The sequence below is a fragment of the Pongo abelii genome, chromosome 18 (genome assembly GCF_028885655.2).
Source record: "Pongo abelii isolate AG06213 chromosome 18, NHGRI_mPonAbe1-v2.0_pri, whole genome shotgun sequence".
Classification (NCBI taxonomy): Eukaryota; Metazoa; Chordata; class Mammalia; order Primates; family Hominidae; genus Pongo; species Pongo abelii.
In genome coordinates this window covers 78,230,536-78,244,219 of record NC_072003.2, presented here as the reverse complement: position 1 = coordinate 78,244,219, position 13,684 = coordinate 78,230,536, and the positions used below count along the sequence as shown (strand labels likewise).

Here is a 13,684-nt window from a genome sequence, read left to right as displayed (position 1 = left end):
GCAAGTCTAGGTTTCCTGACTCTGCTCTTAAGCCGTACACTTAACCTCCACTTTATATTCCCTCTCTCAGTGCTAACGAATTTCTGCCAATATTCTCACTTACACTTAAAAGCAACCTTTGGAATTACGTATACTGGCTCCAATTCAGGAAAGATGAAACTAAGGTCCCGAATAGTTAACGACTTGACTGGCAAGCTAGTTACATGGTGGAGGCAGCACTCAAAACTGCCCAGGCTATGGTGATGTGGCATCTTAGTTCACTGCAGCCTCGACCTACCGGGCTCAAGTGATCCTCCTGCCTCAGTCTCCTGAGTAGCTAGGACTACAAGCGTGTGCCACCATGCCCAGCCAATTTTTAAACTTTTTGGAGAGATTGGGTCTCGCTGTGTTGGCCAGACTGATCTCAAACTCCTGGCTTCAAGTGATCCTCTTGCCGTGGCCTCCCGAAGTACTGGGATTACAGGCATGAGCCTCTGCACCCAGCCTCAAAACTGGGCCTGCCTTGCTCCAGGGCTTTCTGTTTTACTTCAAGGTCTGAGTCAACGAAGGTGGTAGAACAGCTCAACCAACCCTAATCAACAGAGAAGGGCTGTGTGTGCTGGAGAGGGTGATGGTGTGGCAGGGCTGGGGCAGGAGCTGGAACATGTCCACACTGGAAAGTAGATGGGCTCTGATGTGCAGCCCAGGTCTCCCTTCCAGGGTAACCTGTAGCCTTCAGCCATCAGCCTTTCCAGGGAGTACCTGAACATAGAGAGCTACCTTCGGCAAGGGCAAATCCTTCCTGGGGCAGCCCACCCAATCACAAGTCAAGGCAGGTTTATAAAAGCCTGGCCACATTAGCCCAATAGGGATTAGCTCTGATGGGCCCTTTTAGCCTCATGAGGTTGACTGAGACCCTTCCTGGACTGCATCTCAGCTCAACTTCTCCCTCTGCCCACTCCATCTTCATTTTCCTCCCTTCCATAGGTGTTAATTCCAAGGCATGTATTCTGCACAACAAACCTGCACTCAGAGTCTACTTCCTGGAAAGCCCAATGAGATGGTTTCTCATTTCTAAAGAAAATGACCTATGACAATAAGAAGGCTTGACCTCATTAGAAAACTTTTCACTGGGGTGACTGGACTGCCTTGGAACTCTTTCCATCCAAGACAGAGGGTGAGGAGGCGCAATCTCAGGGGAACAGAAAGGGCTAGGACCCGAAGAGGTCCTGGGAATTTTAGGAGGAAGCCAAGCGAAGACAGGGCCCGTTTGCCTCCACACAAAGACTCATCCCCGATACCCAGGAGTACAGGACTTAACAGGGGCTAAACTTGAACTACTTGTTGACATAATTAGTGCTGGCTCCAAGCTAGAGGTTTTGTAGCCAACTTGGCGTGGGTTCGTGAATTTTGATTGGCAAATTTGAAGCAAAGTTCAGCCAAGCTCTACATCTATTTTGCAGTGTGCCTTATGCACATCCAGAGAAGCCAACTCTTCCGATAGATTTTTCAGTTTTATGATTGTTGGTAGCTGAAGATATTAGCTCTTTAAGGAGACAAATGCTTCTGGCAGGCTGGCCTGCACTAGGAATAGGAGAAATGCCTTCTGGTTTCTTCTAAAATTAATGTAATAGGATGCATTAATCAGAATTCTATCAAGTCTACACACTTGGCCCAGGCTTAAGAAGCAATACTTTGAAACTGCAGTTGGCTAAGCTTCCCTATTCTTTGTGAATCACAGTCAGGGTTGAAGAAGGAAAAAAAAAAAGAATAGTACTAATGTTTAAGAAAAACTGGCAACAGGAAAATGTTTAAGCAACTTTTCATTCCTTAGCTCCACAAGGGATTACAGAGGGTTAGGGGAAGGTTTGACCTTTGTATTTCCACAAACGTACTTCAGATTGTGGGATCAAAAACAGTTGGTCAGACCCCAAGCCAAGTCAGGACTGGTTTGGGCAATAGATCAGGCCCAAGGTATTTACTTGTTTGTTTCTGTCTAATAATAACTTACTCTGGGACTTGCAATGGAATCTTGGCTATTTCTTGCCTTCAGATGTTTGTAACCAGGTGATGAAAAATTTTGGAAACTGAAATAGATTACACAGATGAGTACTTGGCATTGCATAACTTTTGACTTAAAGATGATCTTCTCAAGAAACCAAAAAAAACTGAGCCACAAAATCAGAGCCAACCCCAGTTTCTTCACAGCAATTGCTCATTTTTAGATGACACTCTACATTTTAAAGTGACATAAAAGTGTCCTGAACATTGTACAGCAATTTGGTTGTGCTTTTAATGTGACACAGCTACATCTGTATTTACTATTACAACTCAGTACCCAAGAGATGAAAATTTTTAAAGACAAACGGCCGGGCTTTTGTGGAAACATTTCCCCTCCTTGTATCAAAAAAAAAAAAAAAAAAAAAAAAAGTGGCTCCTTCTTGTCTGGTAGATTTCAGTAATTGGCAGGATTTTGAGTAAGCTCTTTTAAAAGCCCTCAGTTTCTATTTTCACATTAAACACACTTGCAATATCTATTAAAAGCACAAATACTGAAGAACACACCAAGACTATCAATGAGCTTACATCTGGAGTCCTTGATATATCAGGAAAAAATGAAGTGAACATTCACAGTTTTACTTCTTTGGGAACTCAAATGCTAGAAAAGAAAAGGGTGCCCTCTTTCTCTGGCTTCCTGGATCTATCCAGTGTCACACATTTTACATCAATTCTTTATCAGAGGGTTTATCAGAGGGGGTCCAGTTAGGGATTTAGTTAAGACAACAGATACTGGATTCTACCTTCATTTTGAGGAGTATTTATTCACATTAAGGCACAGGGGATTCCATGCTAAAAAAGCAGAATAGAAGCAGGAGTATTTCTGCCATGTTCTGGCTACGAACACTTGGCCTTACAGTTCTAGGGTGATTGAGCAATATCCCAGGAAGGACACACAAGGTCACCCAGGAGACTTGGGAACATCGAGAGAGAGCAGGGCCAGTGAATGGGTTGGGGAGAGAACCTCTGAGCCCTGTATATATCTTGGAAGTCACTCTCAAGTTTATATTTGGGCAGACAGAGCCAGATGTCAGCATGGACTCATAGGCAGCCAAGCAGCAAGAGGAGGGTCACTGAAACACTGGCAGAGAGGTCTGCGTGCAACTGCCCTTGGCCTCAGACAGATGCATTGCAGTTCTAAAGCTCTTTTGCTCCTTTTCAGATTTCCTTAAAAGAACAGGAAGGGAAGGAAGGATTAAAACCCAGGGGAAGCAAAAGGAGCCATAGCTCAGCCGACGTTTCCTTCCAGAAAGACTCCCTCTGCCCCCATAAATGTGTGTTTTGGAGGAAAGCTTATGTATTGGGTAAGAAGGTCATCATGGTCTGAGATTTCAAATTCTTGGTCAGGGTCCTGGCAAGAGGCAGATGGTACACTCAAAACGGGTAATGTAAGAAGTGTTTAGTAAAGGCACTGTTTGTAAAGGTCGGTGCAGGGTTTAAGGAAACAGCAAGGTTTCATGCAATGTACTAGAGTTAGTAACAGCAGGAACAGCTCCTGCCCTTGTCAGCTAAATGGATGAAACCTTCCTTTTTTTTTTTTTTTTTTTTTAAAGACACAGTCTCACTCTCTCAGCCAGGCTGGAGTGCGGTGGCACAATCTTGGCTCACTGCAAACTCTGTCTCCGAGGCTCAAGGAATTCTCCTGCCTCAACCTCCCAAGTAGCTGGGATTACAGGTGTGTGCCACCATGCCTGGTTAATTTTTGTATTTTTAGTAGAGATGGGGTTTCACCATGTTGGCCAGGCTGGTCTCGAACTCCTGACCTCAGACAATCCGCCCGCGTAGGCCTCCCAAAGTGCTGGGATTATAGGCGTGAGCCACTGTGCCCGGCCTGGACAAAACCTTCTACAGAGGAAGGTGGTGAACTGACACCCTGCAGGGAGCAAGCCTGAAAATTAAATTGCTAAATCCAACCAGAAGAAGAAAGGGCAAGAGAGCCAACTGTGGTCAGCTTCCAGGCCAGGTGGAAGAATGTGGGGAGCACAAAGGTAGCTGGTGCACAGACCGCACGTGAGAGAGCCCAAGGGTGGTTTTGCAAGGGCAGATGACAGGCCTAGTGGGGACAACGCCCACAGTTCCCCAGCTTCAACCAGAAGGCCTTGGCTGTAATGTCTCATACACTGCCATGTCACATTAGTTGTTATTTGAAGGTGGAACTTTTTCCCCCAAAATACCTCATTGGAAAACCTTGACCCTGGATGTCACGCTGGTTTCTCCCAGGTCTAAGGTGCATGATTCCATAGAAAAAACCCAATGTAATCCACAAAGGATACATCTTGAAACGGGATAGGGTGGAAAAGAACACAGATGCCTTTATCTATGCCATCACTGCAACCTCTTTTGTTTTGAAAAGCCAATATTCTAAAGTAGAGGTTCACTTAATTTTTTTTTTCAAGAGAGGCTTCTTGGTAGTTTTATTAGACAGTGGTTTTATTAGGGGATGTCAGGATTACAGAAATATATTTTTTAACATATAGTATTTTTTGAATATCATTTGAATTGACATAGAAAAGTTCATTTTTTCCACTTTTTTAGGGAAAAGGAGATACTTCACCAGGAGGATAAAAATGAAGAAGAGGGGAAGGGGAAATACAAATTCCAGAAAGATGAAAAATTCTTGACATAAGATGGAGGCACATTTTTGCCAAAATTGTTTAGAAGAAAGAATTATTATGGCTTCCCAGTAACTGACTCTGCTTGCTGGCAGGGGGAGGATCTGGCCGGGTTCTGTCTTCTCCTGCGACGACACACTGTCCTGCACTGAAAACTTGAGCCACAGCCCGTGTGCCTGGGCAGTATTAGTTAAGTGCAGATATTCAGCAAGGAAAGAAAAGAAAATTCCTAGAAGAAACAGCAGTTGCCTTAAACCAGCGGAGATGTAATAGAACCTGTAGAATTGGGGGTGGGGAGGCAAGCTTCAGGAAGGTTAGCACAGGGGCCTCTACATTTTCTAATATAGATTAATGGCTTGCTCAGGCAAGCAGCTACATGCTTGCTAAATGTGCTGACCGACTGAAATTAGCAAAGGTGGTGACGAGGGAAGGGAGAAAAAAAATAAAATGAGCTGAATCTGTATGTGCCTCACTCATCCTGGTCTGACATATGACAAACAAAATTAACGGCGACAAAGAGAAAGCAGTAAGTATCAGGTAGTAGAAAACAAACATCGAATGAATGTGACTGATCTCAAAGGAGGCCTTTTGTTGTTGGTAAGACCTTGGAGACACAATGGATACTTGATGAACACACACACAGGAGCTCACACACGCACACGCACACACATTCCTGCCCACATATACATACATGAAAGCCGGACCACCACAGAATTAGATAGGCATCATTATATCTCTCTCTAACCAGGACAAAATGTGTGTCCCCAGAAATTAGAATAGATTATCTTGGACTCTAGCAAAACTCAGCTCAAGTATACTCCATTCTGGTAACCACCTTACAAAAATGTTATTAATCTAACACTTGAAAGGTTTTAAGAAAAGCAGGATTCTTGGACCTAAATTTCTGAGTGTTTTCTTTTTAAGGCTGTATATTTATAACTTAGGAGGGAAAAAAAGGAAATTAAGGGGGAAAAAATCAAATGAAAAATACTTACGACCTAAAACATCTCTGTGAGGTAGATTAACGCTATGAGAGCAAAACAACAAAAATCAGAAGCAATATTAAAGGTACATTTGAGATGCTGAATATTTTTTTTCCTAAAAGACAATCAATTACTTATAGAACAATGTGTATACAAGTTGGAAAAAAAAAAAAAAAAAAAAAAAAAAACACCTCACAAGTATCTCAGTATTTTCCTATAACTAGACGGAAATAAGAAATTACATGGGTTTACCTATTAGGGTAGATTCCCAAATTGTGTTTCCCCAAAGATTCATAACAAAATTCTTATATTTGATTTTGTTTTTCCATTTTAAGACAAATTCACCAGTGAGTCAAAATCTCTTTTAAAAATAGATGTGTTTAAGAAGATGTGAAATGATAGAAAACAAGACAGGGGAAAAACACTATTTAAAAAGTTTTAAAACTTATAACACAAACATGGGGCCTTTAGTTTATGGGGCTTGTTAATTAGTGCTGATTCTGCATTAGTCAAGGCCTTTGGATAGATTTTTTTTTAGGGGGTGGGGGGACGGAGTCTCACTCTGTCACCCAGGCTACAGTGCAGTGGCACGATCTTGGCTCACTGCAACCTCCGCCTCCTGGGTTCAAGTGATTCTCGTGCCTCAGCCTCCCGAGCAGCTGGGATTACAGGTGCCTGCGCCTACTCCTGGCAAATTTTTTTTTTTATTTTTAGTAGAGAAAGAGTTTCGCCATGTTGGCCAGGCTGGTCTCGAACTCCTGACCTCAGGTGATCTGTCCACCTCGGCCTCCCAAAGTGTCAGGATTACAGGCAGGAGCCACCATGCCCAGCCAGATTTGTTTTTTTGTTTTTGTTTGTTTGTTTGTTTTTTTAACAAATATTTTCAAGAAGTTGTTTGAGATTACCCAAGAACATAAGACCTGCCATGTTAAATCGGTGTCACCTTGAGGGTCTCAAAACCCAATGGCACCAAGAGATGGCCTGTGGCTGGTTGCTGATGTCCTCTATAATGTCTACCCTCACAGAATGGGGCATTATCCTAAATATGCCCCAATCTTTTGGATGTCATCTTGTCTTTTAAAAAATTGGCAGATACAGTGCCAAGTTAGGACACCTAGGTCCTATGCATTGCCCTGCATTGGTACCTACTGTACTTGGTCTCTGTGGTGACTGGGGACTTTGGGGTTCAAAGGAGAACGAGACTTGATCCTTTTCACAAATACCTTATTGTGTGAGAGGGTAAACAATGATGAGGGTAAGAACCACAGCTTTGATGGTGTTATAATAGCTATAGTTTATCAAGTAATTATTACATGTCTGGCACAATTCTTTAAAAATTCCATTTATTCCTCAAAAGAACCCTAACAGGTATATCTTATTATCCTCATGACTCAGCAAGAAGAGAGAGGCTTACCAAGCTTAAGTAACTTGACCAAGTGTTAGGGACTGAATGTTTGTGTCCCTCTACCCCTCATTCATATGTCAGAGCCCTGACCATCAGTGTGATGGTATCTGGATATGGGACCCTGGAGAGGTTGTTAGGTTTAGATGAAGTCTTGAGGATGAGGCCCCTCATGAGGAGATTAGTGGCCTTATAAGAAGAGGACAAGGGGGCTGGGCATGATGGCTCATGCCTGTAATCCCAGCACTTTGGGAGACTGAGGCAGGTGGATCACCTGAGGTCAGGAGCTTGAGACCAGCCTGGCCAACAAGGTGAAACCCTGTCTCTACTAGAAAAACAAAAAGGGGGAAAGAGAGAGAGAAAAAGAAAAAAGAAAGAAAAGAAAGAGGGAGGGAGAGAGAAAGGAGAGGAGAGGAGAAGGGAAAAGGAAAGGAAAGGAAGAAAGGGAGGAAGAGGGAGATGAAGAAAGTTAATAGATACAGTAAATGTACACAACGATAGCTTCTCAAAGGAATTCTAGTGACATAAATGTACTAGTAGATATAATACCCAAAAGTGATTTATCCAACCTAGAGAGCCCATGAATCACAGAGAGGATGAAGGATCATCAATTAATCAGCAATTGCAGAATAATATACCTATGTATGCGAGTGACCATGTGTATAAAACATAAGGCAGATCACAACTAAGAGTGTCACAAAACACTAATTGTTTTTCGGATGCTGAATTACCAAAGTCCCTTCAGACTTTTTCATCATTTGTTCACTGCATTCCTCTAAAATCCAGACGAGAAGAGGAGTCATCTTACTGGCACACTGCTTTCCTGTCCCTTCCCTTTATAAACCTCTGAAATACAGCGCAAGTTACTGAACACCAGGGAAGCCCTTTGATGCGTCCTCGGTTCACCAAATATGCTTCTGGCCACTGAATCCCCAGCTCTGCCTGCAATATTTTCTAAGTGTCTGAATGCATAGTCCACACAGCATTACTGTCTCTTCTGGCATTATGACAAAATGACTGAGCACTTGTCTTTTTGGATCTTGTGCTGTCATTTGTCTTTTTTATGGAGTTTTTTTTCCCCCCTGCATAAGATGATTTGTCTCCAAAAAGAAAGTCCTAATAGAGTTATTCCTACAGAAGGGAACAAATCTAGTTTATATTCCCACCTTCTTCCACCCTTGATATTATGGCCCGCTTCAATCAGGATTAGGCAGGCTTAACAAGTAGAACCAAACGTCCTGTTCAGCGGGCAAGAGTCACTCAGAAGAAATAATGGGAGGTAAAATACTCCAACACTGCAGAATTTGTCAAGGCAATCACGGTAGCAGGGAAATGCTTTAATCAGTTGTTGACTATTAATTTATTTTGTTAACAGCAAATATGGATCCAGGAATCTCAAGTGATACAGGGGGTTCCCATAATACTTCCTAGGGATGTTTTCTGAGTTGACATGTAATATTTGATAGCTTATATGAACTGCCAATATGCTGTCATTCTCAAATGTTAAAAACAAGTGTGGCTGCATGTGTCCACATAAATATACTGGCTGATCATATGAGGCAGGGTAGGTGATTGGGCAGAACCTGATATTTCGTAGGTAAGCTGCCATTTAACAGATCCAGGTGGAAATTGCAAATCAGCTGAGAATAAGACTGTATTCTGATAGAAATGTTTTGAAATTTTCAGTGTAGTTTTGAAAATATATAGGCAATGGGTACCCGTCACTCTGAAGAAGAGTATTAAAGGACCATTTAATAGAACTGTATGAGGGCTCCTCTTCCCCATACTCTTAATTCACTGGTTTAGGTCTGGAAATTTCCATCAAGGGCTAAAGGATTACCAGGAAGCATAAAAATTGAAACTTCAACATTTTTCCTTTGATGAATCCGTGTTCTTGGTGTTTCTATTGGTGCTGTGAGATTCGCTAGATGAACAGGACACCAAGGGTCCCCTAAGGGAGACTTCGCTTTGAGAAGGTGAGTGTGGAATATGCTAACCCAGGGGAGGAGGGAAAGCTCACATGCACATGCAACTGATCTGCCATAGAGGGTCATCATCCCTTGGGAACAGTGACCCAAGAGCTTTTAGGAGCTCACACACTGAACACACTGCTATCCTCCCCTTCCTTCTTCCTGTCCCAGCTGAGCTTTGAGAAATTGTCATGACAACCACAGGTGCAAACAAAGCCCACACGGCCTCATTCACACTCCCAGTCCTCTTTCTAGAAGGCTTCTGGAAAGAGGGGTGGGTGGCCCCTGTGTACTAGGTTAAATTTCTGGAGTTTCTGAAAAACTGACAGGAGGAGGGAAAAAAGAGATGACACCAAAAATAAAGGCTAACTTCTACCTATTTGGGGCACGTGGAAGTTGGAAAGGAATACTGCCAGAGGCTGGTAGAGTCCTTAGGGTAGAGGGATGGGCTTCAATTTTAATATTAACCTGAAAAGTAAGAAGTGATTTCATCTCATTAATACATACTACGGAAGGGAAGCAGAATATATCAAATATAATAAAAAGTTTTCATTCGAAAAATGCTTTTTTCTTCCTAGAATACCACAGCCGATTTTTTTTTCTTCCTCTTTTTTTTTTTTTTTTTTTTTTTTTAGGTCTCTATTGGCTTTGCTTTGGTTTCTAATTCCCCCCTAAAAAAAATCTAACTTCTAAAACCATTCTGCTCAGACATCCATTTCAAGTAATAGGACACATGTTCTAAAGGAAACCATCCAGGAGAAACATTTGCACAAGTTCTCATATGACTTGAGATTGCATCTGAGAAGGGTGCAGGGGGAGAACAGAAAGAAACAGCCCACTCTGTGTGCAGAACGCCGTGTGTCCTCAGTGCTTCTTGGGGCCCATAGCTCATTAGCTGCAGTTGGTATGAAGCCTGCAACCTATGAGGCCATAAAATTCCCAATAATAATTCATCAGGTGCTGAGAATTCTCCTAAGTACATTTAGATCAAGTGCGTGACATTTCGCCCCTAATAGCAGCATTGGCAAATGGCCTAACAGAATTCAGATGGCTCCACCAAGCCACACAACTATATTATGTGTGTTCAAATGACGGGCAGCCGTGGAGGTTGATGGGTGGACATAAAATAGCAGTTTAGGCTAGTGGTCAAGATCACACACCAGGACACTGGGCAAATTAGAACCTACGCATCTCAGTTTACTCATCTTTGACGTAGGACATTAATATGGAACCACTCAATCTAGTGTGAGGACTACATGAAATAAATGCTTAGCTGATGCAGGAAATTAAAGATGATGGCAAGTTTTTCTGTTGGAGTTTATTTTAAACCAATGAAGCAGTGAGGAAGAGGCCTCTACTTCCCAGAATGTTGGCCACTGACTTTTCTAGTTAAGAACACCCTTCTATGACATCGCAAATTCACAAAGGTCCACATTTTTAGTAATCATCAATTAGTAAATACGTAATGATCATGTTAGTATGGATTCAATCACACTTTAAAATGGATTTCTGCTTTACACATCCTAATAGCATTTACCCATATTTGAAAATTATCTGCACCTATATATAAGACCTATTATTTATCCTACCTAGAATACAATATTTGCAGCATATACAGCTTTGAAGAGGCCATACAGTAGTTGTTCCTGGGTTGCAAAGGGATCCATAGTCCAAAGGGGTGAATGACTGCTCTTGAGGACTAGAGGTTCAGGGTCCCTATGGGTATCACAGGAGGAGAACATTTAGAGGGGTTAGAAGAGGACATTATCTTGAGGTGGAATACCATGGGTGCCAAAAATTGAGGAGTGGGGTTGACTACAGGGAGTCCTGGTTGCTTTGGCCTAGGCCCTAGAAGAGTCTCCAAATGGGGAAGGGGATGCCTTTGAGCACAAAGGTCTGTGGGGAAAGATGGGACATTTGAGCTGGTTGACTTTAATTCTGGAGTGAACATGGAAAAAGAAAAAGGAGAACCAATCTCCAAAGCAGTTAAACTGTCCGAGGAAATGAAAATGTTCTGTAACCGTGCTGTCCAATGTGTTAGGTACATGTAGCTACTGAGCGCTTGAAATGGGGTTACTTAATGAAACCGAAGAAGTGATTTTTACAAATGTTATACAACTTTAATTCATTTCAGTTTAAATAGCCACATGTGGCTAGTTGCTACCATATCAGACAAACAAGCAGCTCTACAGTTTGGTCAGGCCACTTTGGAGAAGCCCCAATTATGTAACAGTATGTTGTTTCTTCTTTCTGAGAATCAGCTGATGCCCATTACAGGCTGGCGCCCTTCAATCTAAGAGAATATTTCTTTTGATAAGCCATAAAATGCTCCTAGATGAAATTGACTGGCTTCATCCCATGGCACTCCACATTTGCCACATTTGAATCAGGTTTTAGCCACTGTCATTAATTAGAATCCATGTAGAAGCAAAAACATTTAAAATAAACCTGGGCCCTTGATGTTAAAGCTGTCATTTTTTTACATGGCCTCATGATTCAACGATTAATGGACCTTAAAACAATCATAAAACATCAAGGCCTGTGTTCAAGCTTATAAGAACAAGAATAGTTTTACTTCTGCTCCGGTCCTCTTGTTTTAAATTCACTGGGTGTCACTGGGCTCTGTAAACACTTTTAAGTATTTTGACATTGTGGTATGAGATGTTGTTAATCTGTTTCCTCCCTGACCTTCATTGGCCAGTGGCATGTTGCAACTCAGTGGAAAATTCATGAAAAACAGCAAGGATGTACTCACTGACATAGATTAGGACACAATAAACCTAAATAATGGCCATAATGTGCAGATTCCAATTCAATAAATGCACTCACCAAAGACTTATTGAGCTTCCAGTCTGCATCAGGCACTTGGCGGATGCTTGCACAAATTACAGATTTTATTTGCATAATCCTCAGCACAAATGTGGGGTAAGCATTAGTGTCCCCCATTTCATAGATGAGCATGCTAAGACCCAGTTATGTGGCTAGTAAGAGGCAGAGGTAGGATTCAAAACCAGGTTTCCTGATCCCCTGCCAAATACCATTTCTTTTCCCAATATCCCACTGCAGGACGTGAACTGTTTGCTTATGTGGCAGATTGTGTCTTTCAAAAGTGGCCATGGCGGTATGTCCAGTCCCACTTTCTCTTCCAGAAGAGGTGGGGTCTATTTCCTCTCACTGCAAACCTGATTGGGGTGGGTCTGACAGCCTAAAAAATAGAATGCAGGAAAACCTAGGGCTATTTAACTTTTATGGAAGGCCATAAAAGGCAATGCAGCATCTGCTTGGTTCTTTCTCTTGGGACGCTCACCCTCGGAACCCAGCCGCCATATTGTGAGGAAGCTCAGGGTACATGGAGACAATGTGTAGGTGTTCCAGCCAACAGCCCCTCCAGCAAGGGTCCCAGCCACCAGTCAGCATCAGTCCTCAGACTCGTGAGTGAACAACCTTCAGATGATGTCAGACTCTGGCTTTCAAGCTGCTTCAGCTGATGCTGGAGCAGAGACAAGCTGTTCCTGAGAGCCCTGCTGAAACTACAGATTCCTGAACAAAATAAATGTTGTTGTTTTAAGCCACTAAATTTGGGGGTGGTTTGTTATGCAACAATCGGTACTGGAATATAGTCAAACTTTAATGAAACTCTAAAGAATAGGGAAATGCTGCAATTCCCTCATCAATGATATCCAAATGGCCAGAAGATGGGTTCTCATGAAAGAAATCCTGAGAGGAAAAAGATCAAGGTCTTGGTTGTAGAAAAACACCAAGAATTTGGAAGGCTTATTATATCAGGGAATTAAGTGAAACATTTGAAGGAAAAGAAAACAGACAGCCTAATGAATATAACACAAAGTTTAGATTTATGGGATTATATATTTATTGCTTTGACTGCTAAGATCTATCTAGAGCCTCAAGTGACTTTGGACTAATTCATTAGTTTGTCTTTGAAAGATTTCTTGTCTTAAGAGGATCCTCCACTTCTATCTCTTGAGGTTATAGGGTGGCATTGGGTGTTATTCCCTAACGTTCAAAAGATGAGAAAAATGTTCCTGGCATGCTAGAAAGAGGACTCAACAAGGCAGAAAAAAAGTCTTAATCTTTCTATATTCACAGATCTTGGCCCTGTCCCTGACAGTTTGGAGAGGAATTGAAAACAGAAACAAAAACAAAAACAAAACAAAAACTAGATATCTATGGAGATATAGCCATATAAAGAGTTAAAGGAAGTTGGCAAAGAGTGACAGTGACTTATTTTTGACACTCCCATGTTTCACCCAAATAAGAAGCTGTTTAAGTCTTAACAGTGAATAACCTAAAAATCCAAAGTAGATCCCACTCTTCTGCATCTACCTTCAAGATGCCTCAAATCTATGCTGTAGGCTGGGCACAGCAGCTCACGCCTGTAATCCTGGCACTTTGGGAGGCTGAGGCGGGTGGATCACGATGTCAGGAGATTGAGACCATCCTGCATAATATTGTGAAACCCTGACTCTACGAAAAATACAAAAAAATACAAAAAATACAAAAAATACAAAAAAAAAAAAATTAGCCGGGCCAGGTGGCAGGTGCCTGTAGTCCCAGCTACTCGGGAGGCTGAGGCAGGAGAATGGCAAGAACCCGGGAGGCGGAGCTTGCAGTGAGCCGAGAACCTGAGACGGCACCACTGCACTCAAGCTTGGGCGACAG

The 13,684-nt window shown here is 42.2% G+C and overlaps 1 protein-coding gene and 1 pseudogene across 1 annotated transcript in view; both read right to left on the bottom strand.

Moving 5' to 3' along the window:
* The window catches only part of WWOX (WW domain containing oxidoreductase), a 1,117,686-nt gene that overhangs the window by 392,190 nt on the left and 711,812 nt on the right, over positions 1-13,684 (bottom strand).
* Positions 1-13,684, bottom strand: part of LOC129050950 (small ribosomal subunit protein uS3-like) — a 39,920-nt pseudogene extending 26,236 nt beyond the window's left edge.